The sequence below is a fragment of the Ovis canadensis genome, chromosome 7 (assembly GCF_042477335.2).
Source record: "Ovis canadensis isolate MfBH-ARS-UI-01 breed Bighorn chromosome 7, ARS-UI_OviCan_v2, whole genome shotgun sequence".
Classification (NCBI taxonomy): domain Eukaryota; kingdom Metazoa; phylum Chordata; class Mammalia; order Artiodactyla; family Bovidae; genus Ovis; species Ovis canadensis.
Window position 1 is genome coordinate 12,687,175 of NC_091251.1, and position 11,687 is coordinate 12,698,861.

At 49.0% G+C, this 11,687-nt stretch overlaps 1 non-coding gene across 1 annotated transcript; it reads left to right on the plus strand.

Moving 5' to 3' along the window:
• The first annotated feature begins 9,679 nt into the window (after positions 1-9,679).
• LOC138444476 (5.8S ribosomal RNA) lies at positions 9,680-9,832 on the plus strand. The gene has a single exon (XR_011258500.1). It is a non-coding gene; the product is annotated as a 5.8S ribosomal RNA (ribosomal RNA).
• Positions 9,833-11,687: the final 1,855 nt, after the last annotated feature.

Consider the following 11,687-nt stretch of genomic DNA (forward strand, 5'->3'; position numbering starts at 1 on the left):
ACAGCAAGCACTTCGTTCAAACTTCAACCGCACCATGCCCCACCAAGCCCCCCTCCTCCTCCTGCTTACTAAGCTGGGTAAAAGTGCCCTATGGCCAAGGGCATCGTTTTCGAAAAGGAAAACCTCATCTCCCTTTCTCACCCCTCCCCACCCCAACCCACCATGCACCTTGGAGGTGCAGCGTTCTTGGGTCAGGAGGGCTGGGTTGAAGAGGGCGGCTGGAGCCAGGGAGAGCCTGGCTGAGAGGGTGGTCCTGCCAGGAGCAGTTGGCGATGCCGCCCTGGACCTGCAGCTGCAGCAGTGCAGTGGAAGGCCCTGCCGGGGGATCAAGCAGCTCGGGTCAGGCTCACTGCACTTCCCCTCCCGCCCTAAGCGAGAAGTGAAATGGGGTAAGGCCCCTGGCAGAGATGGGAGCTGCGCCCTGGTCATCGGCACCAGGCTTCCTCAGCATGAAGACTTTTGTCGAGCACCCAAACTGTCCAGGGACAAGGAAAGGTGTGTGGACGGCCGACGAGCTGCTGTGTCCGCCCTAAGGCGTTTTCTCCTCACATCCCCCCTCTCGAGAAGAAGACGCTTTCCTGCACAGGGCGAACCAGTCGGCTGATCCTAGAGGACAGTGAGGCCAGGGGAAAGAAGCCAGTCCCCGGAGGACAGTGCCTCCACTGGGGCTCGTTCCTCTGATGTACCCCTCCTCATTCAGGCCTGGACGCGTAGATGTCTCCCGGTTGGTTGAGGGCCCTGGTGTCCCAGCGCCACCCACCAGGAGCACCGTGGTCATTCTGTGGAGACCCAAGGGTCGGTGAGTGAGTGGGTGCCCCCGCTAGGCTGCACCCACGCGCCCTCCTTCTCTTTCTGTTAAGACACATGGTTCCTTTGAGCTCGACCAGGCTGGCTTGAGATGCTGAGAGGCGACGTGAGAGAGGAAGGGCTGGACTGCCGGCTGAGAGCTTCAGCGGGGAGGGAGTGCTGGCAACAAAGAGCCCTCCTATCCCTGCCCCCGCTGGAAGTGCGCGAGAATCTAGGGGGCTGACCCGAGGCCAGCAGCGATGTGGAGCCCGTGCGCCTGGAGCTGGGAGGCGGCAGGTGGCGGGAGGGGGCTGGGGAGGTCAGCGTCCTCTGCAGCGGTGCCGGCGAGCCCGCCCGGGGCTCCTCCTTCCTGGGGCCCGGGCGCGCGAGGACCCCTTGGTCTGGCAGAATGGCGCAGGGCTGCTGAGCTCCAGTGAGACAGGGTTCCCCTCCTGCTCGATGGCGATCTGTTTCACATATAATATACGTATTTTAATGCTATTGTCTCAAATCATCCCACCCTTGCCCTCTCCCACAGAGTCCAAAAGACTGTTCTATACATCTGTGTTTCTTTTGCTGTCTCACATATAAAATCTCCATAACCATCTTTCTAAATTCTGTATATATGCATTAGTATACCGTATTGGTATTTTTCGTTCTGACTCACTTCACTCTGTATAATAGGCTCCAGTTTCATCTACCTCATTAGAACTAATTCAAATGTATTCTTTTTAATGGCTGAGTAATAATGCACTGGCTATATGTACCACAGCTTTCTTATCCATTCGTCTGCTGATGGACATCTAGGTTGCTTCCATGTCCTGGCTATTATAAACCGTGCTGTGATGAGCATTGTAGTACACGTGTCTCTTTCAATTCTAGTTTCCTTGGTGTGTATGCACAGCAGTGGGATTTCTGGGTCATATAGAAGTTCTATTTAAAGTTTTTTAAGGAATCTCCACACTGTTCTCCATAGTGGCTGTACTAGTTTGCATTCCCACCAACAGTGTAAGAAGATTCCCTTTTCTCCACACCCTCCCCAGCATTTATTGCTTGTAGAATTTTGGATAGCAGCCATTCTGACTGGCATGAGATGGTACCTCATTGTGGTTTTGATTTGCATTTCTCTGATAATGAGTGATGTTGAGCATCTTTTCGTGTGTGTGTTAGCCATCTGTGTGTCTTCTTTGGAGAAATGTCTATTTAGTTCTTTGGCCCATTTTTTGATTTGGTCATTTATTTTTCTGGAATTAAGCTGGAGGAGTTGCTTGTATATTTTTGAGATTAATTCTTTGTCAGTTGCTTTGTTTGCTATTATTTTCTCCCATTCTGAAGGCTATATTTTCACCTTGCTTATAATTTCCTTCACTGTGCAAAAACTTTTAATTTTAATTAGGTCCCATTTGTTTATTTTTGCTTTTATTTCCATTACTCTGGGAAGTGGGTCATAGAGGATTCTGCTGTGATTTATGTCAGAGAGGGTTTTGCCTATGTTCTCCTCTAGACGTTTTACAGTGTCTGGTCTTATGTTTAGATGTTTAATCCATTTTGAGTTTATTTTTGTGTATGGTGTTAGGAAGGGTTCTACTTTCATTTTTACAAGTGGTTGACTAGTTTTCCCAGCACCACTTGTTAAAGAGATTGTCTTTTCTCCATTGTATATTCTTGCCTCCTTTGTCAAAGATAAGGTGTCCATAGATGCTTGGATTTATCTCTGGGCTTTCTATTATGTTCCATTGATCTGTATTTCTGTCTTTGTGCCAGTACCATACTGTCTTGATGACTGTGGCTTTGTAGTATAGCCTGAAGTCAGGCAGGTTGATTCCTCCAGTTCCATTCTTCTTTCTCAAGATTGCTTTGGCTATTTGAGTTTTGTTTTGTTTTGTTTTGTTTTTATTTCCATACAACTTGTGAAATTATTTGTTCTAGTTTTCTGAAAAATACCCTTGGTAGCTTGATAGGGATTGCATTGAATCTATAGATTGCTTTCAGTAGTATACTCATTTTCATTACATTGATTCTTCCAGTCCATGAACATGGTATTTTTCTCCATCTATTTATGTCCTCTTTTATTTGTTCATCACTGTTTTATAGTTTTCTATATATAGGGCTTTTGTTTCTTTAGGTATATTTATTCTTAAGTATCTTATTCTTGTCATTGCAATGGTGAATGGCATTGTTCCCTTAATTTCTCTATTTTCTCATTGTTAGTGTATAGGAATACAAGAGATTTGTGTCTGTTGATTTTATATCCTGAAACTTTACTGTATTCATTGACTAGCTCTAGTAATTTTCTGGTGGAGACTTTAGAATTTTCTATATAGAGAATCATGTCATCTACAAACAGTGAGAGTTTTAATTCTTCTTTTCTAATCTGGATTCCTTTTATTTCTTTTTTGGCTTTGATTGCTGTGGCCAAAACTTCCAAAACTATATTGAATAGTAGCGGTGAGAGTAGGCACCCTTTCATGTACCGGACTTTAGAGGAAATCTTTCAATTTTTCATCATTGAGGATAATGTTTACTGTGGATTTGTCATATGTAGCTTTTATTATGTTGAGGTATGTTCCTTCTATTCCTGCTTTCTGGAGAGATTTTATCATAAATGGACATTGAATTTTGTCAAAGGCTTTCTATGCACCTATTGAGATAATCATATAGTTTTCATCTTTCATTTTGTTAATGTTGTGTATTACATGGATTGATTTGTGGATATTAAAGAATCCTTGCATCCCTGGTATAAAGCCCACTTGGTCATGATGTATTATATTTTTAATATGTTGTTGGATCTGTTTGCTAGGATTTTGTTAAGGGTTTTTGCACCTATGATCAACAGTGATATGGGCTTATAGTTTTCTTTCTTTTTTTTTTGTGGCATCTTTGTCAGGTTTTGGTATTAGGGTGATGGTGGCCACATAGAATGCGTTTGGAAGTTTATCTTCCTCTGCAATTTTCTGGAAGAGTTTGAGTAGGATAGGCGTTAGCTCTTCTCTAAATTTTTGGTATAATTCAGCTGTGGAACCATCTGGTACTGAGCTTTTGTTTGCTAGAAGATTTCTGATTAGTTTTGATTTCTCTGCTTGTGATGGGTCTGTTAAGATTTTCTATGTCTTCCTGGTTCAGTTTTGGAAAGTTGTGCTTTTGTAAGAATTTGTCTATTTCTTCCAAGTTGTCCGTTTTGTTGGCATATAGTTGCTTATAGTAGTCTCTTATGATCCTTTGTATTTCTGGGTTGTCTGTTGCGACTTTTCCATTTTCATTTCTATTTTTGTTGATTTGATTTTACTTCCTTTGTTTCTTGATGAGTCTGGTTTGTCAATTTTATTTATTTTTTCAAAGAACCAGCTTCTAGTTTTGGTGATTTTTGCTAAGGTCTCTTTTGTTTCTTTTGCATTTATTTCTATCCTAATTTTAAAAATTACTTTCCTTCTACTTAGCCCTGGGGTTCTTCATCTCCTTTCCTAGTTACTTTAGGTGTAGAGTTAGGTTTTTTGTTTGAATTTTTTCTTATTTCTTGAGGTAAGCCTGTATTGCTATGAACCTTCCCCTTAGCACTGCTTTTATAGTGCCCCATGGGTTTTGGGTTGTTGTGTTTCCATTTTCACTCCTTTCTATGCATATTTTGATTTCTTTTTTGATTTCATCTCTGATTTGTTGGTTATTCAGAAGTATGTTATTTAGCCTCTATATGTTGGAAATTTTAATAATTTTTTCCTCTAATTTATATCTAATCTTACTGCATTGTGATCAGAACAGATACTTGCAGTGATTTCAATTTTTTTGAATTTACCAAGGCTAGATTTTTGACCAAGGATGTGATCAATCCTGGAGAAGGTTCCGTGTGTCCTTGAAAAAAAGGTGAAATTCATTGTTTTGGGGTGAAATGTCCTATAAATATCAATTCGTTCTAACTGGTCCATTTTATCATTTAAAGCTTGTGTTCCTTGTTAATTTTCTGTTTAGTTGATCTATCCATAGGTGTGAGTGGGGTATTAAAGTTTACTACTATTATTGTGCTATTGCTAATTTCCCCTTTCATACTTGTCAGCATTTGCCATATTGTGGTGCTCCTATGTTGGTGTATATGTGTGTATATATATATATATATATATATATATATATATATATATATATATATATATATATATATATATATGTGTGTATATATGTATATATATATGTATATATATATATATGTATGTATATATATATCTATGTATATAATTGTTATATTATCTTCTTGGATAGATGTTTTGATCATTATGTAGTGTCCTTCTTTGTCTCTTTTCATAGCCTTTATTTCAAAGTCTATTTTATCTGATATGAGTATTGCTACTCTTGCTTTCTTTTAGTCTCCATTTGTGTGAAATATCTTTTTCCAGCCCTTCACTTTCAGTCTGTATGTGTCTCTTGTTTTGAGGTGGGTCTCTTGTAGACAGAATGTATAGGGGTCTTGTTTTTGTATCCTTTCAGCCAGTCTTTGTCTTTTGGTTGGGGCATCCAACCCATTTACATTTAAGATAATTATTGATAAGTATGATCCCATTGCTATTTCCTTTGTTGTTTTGGTTTCAAGTTTATACACCTTTTCTATGTTTCCTGTCTAGAGAAGATCCTTTAGCATTTGTTGAAGAGCTGGTTTGGTGGTGCAGAATTCTGTCATTTTTGCTTGTCTGTAAAGCTTTTGATTTCTTCTTCATATTTGAATGAAATCCTTGCTGGGTACAGTAATCTTGGTTGTAGGTTTTTCTCTTTCATCACTTTAAGTATGTCCTACCAGTCCCTTCTGGCCTGAGGAATTTCTATTGAAAGATCAGCTGTTATCCTTATGGGAATCCCCTTGTGTGCTATTTGTTGTTTTTCCCTTCCTGCTGTTAATATTTGTTCTTTATATTTGATTTTTGTTATTTTGATTATTATTTGTCTTGTGGTGTTTTGCCTTGGGTTTATCCTATTTGGGACTCTCTGGGTTTCTTGAACTTGGGTGACTATTTCCTTTCACATTTTAGGGAAGTTTTCAACTATTATCTCCTCAAGTATTTTCTCATGGCCTTTCTTTTTGTCTTCTGGGAATCCTATGGTTCAAATGTTGGGGTGTTTGACGTCTCAGAGGTCCGTGAGGTTTTCCTCATTTCTTTTAAAATTCTTTTTTTTTCTTTTTTCCTTTCTGCTTCATTTATTTTCACCATTATAGCTTATACCTCACTTATCCTGTCCTCTGCCTCCGTTATTCTACTGTTGGTTCCCTCCAGAGTGTTTTTGATCACATTTATTGCATTATTCATTATATATTGACTCTTTCTTACTTCTTCTAGATCCATGTTAAACATTTATTGCATCTTCTCAATCCTTGTCTCCAGGCTATTTATCTGTAACTCAATTTTGTTTTCAAGATTTTTGATCATTTTTATTATCATTATTCTGAATTCCTTTTCAGATGACTCCCTATTTCCTCCTCACCCTCTCGGGGGGCCCATGCTTCCCAAAGTTCCAGCTCTTTTGTTTGTCCCCAAAATTGTTGGTAGACATCCCATCTGTATTCTTTCTTCCCCTCAACCAAAATCGCCTCCTCCCCAACCTCCATGGCTCCACATCCCAGGAAAGGAGACCTGAAAGTGGCTCGGGGGAGAAGGTGCCCCTTCCTTCCTCTCCCTCTAAGCCTGAGGGCCTGGGAAGCCTGGCAGCATGTTAAGGAGGGTCTGGTACTCATCCTCACTGAGGGGTACTTCCAGGAATGCCTCAACTCCTTCCTCCACAGCGGCCCCCGGGTAAGACCGGGGTATGTCCTTGATGGACTTGGCAGCCACGATTTCCTCTAGGAAGCTGGGTGACCCGGGGAGGGCTGGATGGCCCCCTGTGAGGACAGTAAAGGACCCCAGGAAAGGATCCAGCAAGCCCGGGATGCTCTGCAGCCGGGAGCTCATCTTGGAGGCTGGGTGAGTCTGAGGGCGAGGTGTGCTCATGCATCTGCAGTGGCCCCCAGGAAAAGTGCCTGCTTGTCTGGGACACCTGTGGCCACCAAGAGCTCAACTAAGAGGCTTGTCGAGTTTGGAAATTTGCGGGACTGGGGCTGTGGCTCTAGCAGGGGCACTGTGCCTTCACCATAGGGTCACTCGGGCCACCACGGGATGTGTGTCTCAGGCTGTGCAGGCGGCAGGATGGCCCCTGACCCATGCTGCCAAGGGTCCATGACAGCAGGAGAGCACTCGGCTCAGAGAACTCTACCTGGGGAGGAGGTGGTGGAGGACACAGATGCCAAGGGAAAGAAGCCAGTCCCCGGAGGACTGTGCCTTCACTGGGGCTCCTTCCTCTGACATATGCCTCATTCTCGTCGGGATGCTCCATTGGCTGGGATGGAGGGGGGACTGGGGGGTGGCTGGCAGATGAACTGGAGATCAGCTAGACTTTCCTCTCCTGGTGGCATGGCCTTGAAATTGGCTTGCCAGTGCTCAGGTCTTCCCTGATAGCTCAGTTGTAAAGGATCCACCTGCAATGCAGGACACCAGTTCAGTTCCTGCATTGGGAAGATCTGCTGCAAAAGGGAGAAAACTACCATCTGGCCTCTAGAACTAGTCCACGGAGTCGCAATGCGTCCGACAGGATGGTGCGCATGTGTTTGTGTGTGTGCAGGTGCATGTGCTTGTGCACAAAGTGAAGCCGGGAATAGACCTTTTGCCCTGGCTCTATCATGGGGAGGGGGTAGAGAGGGAACGTGGCTTGAACAAACCACAACACCACACCCATAGCCATCATTAGCAATGTATTCTTTGGCCACCGAAGCTTCTAAACCCAACCATGGGGTTCACATGAGAACAGGCAGGGTTTTGTATGTATTTCAAAACCACTGGGTCTATAAATTCAGGAATGGGTTTGCAAATACATAACTCTGTATGTCTGTGGGTGACGGCAGGATGTTGGTGGCAGGGTGAGCTCAGTCACTATACTCCGTGGGTAAGAGAGAGACACGGAGATGATTGGCTTTTGCAGATATACTGGGCATGTGTGTTCACATGGGCATGGATTATGGTCATGAAAGCGGTTGTGTGCGTAGGTCCCTACTGCTGGCTCAGAGGATCTGACCATGAGAAAACCGCCCTGAACAGGCATCTTGAAACCAGGGGAAATGTGTCCTTGATGCAGAATTTTAAGGATACCTGCAGGGTTTGCAGGTGGCTTGAAGCTGAGTCCCAGAAGCAGGCTCAGGCCCCACTCCCCCAACAACCCTCTCCCTTCCTCTGTCCCCAAATCTTCCTGCTTCCGTTTCCTCTCTCCCTCCCTCCTTCTCCCACTCAGCCTTCCCAAACTCTCTCCCTTCACTCCCACTCTCTCCCTTCACTCCCACCCTCTCCCTCCACCCACTGGGCCCCTCCCACCTGCATCTCCCAACTTTCCACCTTCCCACTCCCCTGTCTCCCTCTCCCCCTCCCTCTGCTGCCCCTGGCATAGGGAAGGAGTTCTCCTGTGTGGACTGCTGAAAAAATTGGACCAGAAGACAGAGGAGCCAGACCAAAAGAACCTTTGTGGGGCAGGGGGTTTCTTTATTGGCACCATGGCATATCCGCTCTTAGGCACCCTCTTGATCACAGCAATACTTGGGCTCCTTGAGGCTTCAGGTGGGATGTCCCTCTTGGGGTGAGGGGGGGTGAGGCACAGCTTTCCAAAGATCCAGCTCTCGGGTTTGTCCCCAAAGTTGTTGTTAGACATCCTGTCTGTATTCTCTCCTACCCCCATCCCAAACCGCCCCCCACCACGAGCTTCATGGCTCTGCATCCCAAGAAAAGAGAACTGAAAGGGGTTCAGGGGAGAAGGTGCCCCTTCCTTCCTCTCTGTCTAAGCCCGAGGGCCTGGGGAGCCTGGCAGCATGTCGAGGAGGGCCTGGTAATCCTCCTCACCGAAGGGTGCTTCCAGGATTTCTTCAACTCCTTCCTCGTCCACAGCGGCTCCTGGGGAAGATGAGGGCATGTCCTAGATGGCCATGACAGCCAAGATTTCCTCTAGGAGGCTGAGTGTCCCAGGGAGTGCTGGGTGGTCCCCTGTGATGACAGTAGTGGACTCCACAGAAGACGCCTGTGTGTCCGGGATGCCTGTGGCCACCAGGAGCTCGTCTTGGAGGCTGGGTGAGCCTGGGAGTGCAAGGTGTGCTCCTTCATTGACACAGGATCCAGGGAAGGCCCAGTCCTGTTGTGGATGCCTGTGTCAGCCAAGATTTCCTCTAAGAGGCTGAGTGTGGAGGAGAGACCTGGCTGTTATGTTGTGAATACATAGGCTCCCGTTGAAGGCCTCTATGCATCACGGGCCAGCCGTGCTGAGGTCCGCGCGCGTGGCTGTGGGCAGGGATGCAGTAGCTGGTGGTGGAAGTCGGGGCTGTGGTCCGTGGAGCACGCTGTGCCCCTTGCCCACCTCCTCCTTTCCAGTTACCTAGTGCGTCCTGGCAAGGAGGTTTAAAGACCCCTGGGGGGGCTTCACTGCCTTGGGGTCAGGATGGTCGGGCCCGCGGGAAGTCGGGAGGTGCCTCCAGTCTCCCCCAGACTCAGCCATCCCCTGAAGGGCCGGGATGGTGTGGCGCATCATGGTCACTGCCGCCATGGCTGTTGGGAGGGGGCCACCCTGCAGTCCTCGCGTGGGCCGAGACTGTGTGAGGTGCATGAGTGGCTCCTCCACGTCCCTGGGGGAGGGTTGGAACCCCCCCCACCCGGGGGCCTGTTGGGTGTCCAAGCACACCCTGCTCCATTGTGTGAAACCTTTCCTATCCCCTCCAGTCTGCTGTTCTCTGTCTGACTTGGCTGGCCAGAGGCAACCCCTGCCCAACTCTGGGGAGGGAGGGAGAAAGGGTGGGATGTGCCATGCCAGGGGTGGGTCTCCTGTGGAAATAAAACACTTGAAAACCTCCTACAACTCTTAGTGCTGGATCACTCAGCTCTTGTGTCAATGAAGAACGCAGCTAGCTATGAGAATTAATGTGAATTGCAGGACACATTGATCATGGACACTTTGAACGCACTTGTGGCCCTGGGTTCCTCCTGGGACTACGCCTGTCTGAGCATTGCTTAATGATCAACCACCCCTCTGGGGTGCTCATGTCGTGTGCTCGCCTTCCTGGAGGTCCCGTGGCTGGGGGTTGTCCTTGAAGGGCCTCTGGTCCCTCCATCCCCCTAAGTGCAGACACAGTGTCCCCTGCCTCTGTGGCCAGGTGGACGCTGCCCGCAAGAGGGGAGAAGGGGACATGAGGTCGCACTGAGTCCCCTGGCCTGCCAGGCCTCTGTGGTTGGTCTCCCCTTTGAGAGCTTCCTCGAGCTGCAAGCGGCCATTGGGTGTTGTTGCCCTTGGGGTGTCGGGGTTTGGGGATGGTCTTGCGTCACGCAGCAGGGGCCCACGGGTGTGGTGGGGTGGGGTCACATCTTCAGTTCTTCGTTCGCCGTCCTGCCCTTGGCGGCGGTTTTTCCCGGCACCTGGCCGCCACCCCCTGCGGTGCCTTCCCAGCCTTACATCCGTGGCCCATGCCCGCTTCCCGCCCCCCGCGGCTCTCACCCTAGTGGGGTGGGCGGCTCAATCCCGAGGCCCAGTCTGCGTGCATGTCCTGGCCCCAGGGACACGTGCCCCAGCGGCGTCTGCCCGCCGCTGCACACTCTCCCCCCGGGCTTCGGCCTTGCCGCTGTTCCCGGCCCAGAGGCCCTGCCATGAGGGTGAAGTCTGTTGGAGGGAGAAAGGGGGTGTACTGTGGGTCCTTCGCCCATTTGGGCTTTGGCTCCTGAGCGTGCACCCACCCTCCACGCCCCCTCCCTGTCCACCTCTCTGCCGCCCCCGCCTCGTGCATCCCATGATCGCTGGCTTGTGCTCCCATCCAGGCCCCGCCTTGGCGTCTCCCTCTCTGCCCACCACCTGCTGCCGCCGCCACCGCCTCCCTGAGGGATGACACGTAAGCGGTGGGTGGTAGGGTGCTGTGTGTGCATGGGGAGGGGGCCCGGGGCAGTTGGCTGCAGGTCTCTCCACCCCCTTCTTGGACTATCCTCATGGTGCCATCAGATGTGGTCACCCGCTGAATTTAAGCATATTTGTCAGCAGAGGAAAAGAAACTAACCAGGATTCCCTCAGTAATGGCGAGTGAACAGGGAAGAGCCCAATGCTGAATCCCTGCCCCGCGGTGGGGTGCAGTACATGTGGTGGGTGGAAGACCCACTCCCCATCGCTGCTTATGGGGGGCCCAAGTCCTTCTGATCAAGGCCCAGCCCATAAATGGTGTGAGGCCAATAGCTGCCTCCAGCGCGCTGGGTCTTCCCGGAGTTGGGTTGCTTGGGAATGCAGCCCAAAGCAGGTGGTAAACTCTATCTAGGGCTAAATACAAGCACAAGACTGATACTCAACAAGTACTGTAAGGGAAAGTTGAAAAGAACTTTGAAGAATGAGTTCAAGAGGGCCTGAAACCGTTAAGAGGTAAATAGGTGGGGTCCGCACAGTCCGCCTGAGGGATTCAACCTGGCAACGGGTCCAGCCGTGCCGGCGGCCTGGTGGAGCTTTCCCGCTCCCCGTGCCTCCCAATCCCTCCACTCTCCCTCCCTCCGCCCCTCGCTGCTCTTCCCTCCGTCTCCAGGTGGAGGTGGGCAGTTGGGGGATGGTGGGGGTGGGAGGGCGGGGCCAGGGTGGGGTTGGTGGGGGACCGCCCCCTGGCCAGCTGTCACCGGCTCTGGGATGGCTGGAAAGGACAGCGGGGAAGGTGGCTCTGGGGTCCCCTCCGTCATGGCGGCGGGTCCATCACCGCCAAGTGTTACAGCCCCCCTCTCCCAGTCCCCGCCCCCCCCCCCCCCCCGCAGCAGCGCTTGCCGAATCTCGGGGCCAAGGGAGCCAGACCTGTCGCTGTGCTCTCTCCCCTCCCGACACTCCCCACTGCGGGTTTGGGGGTCGCC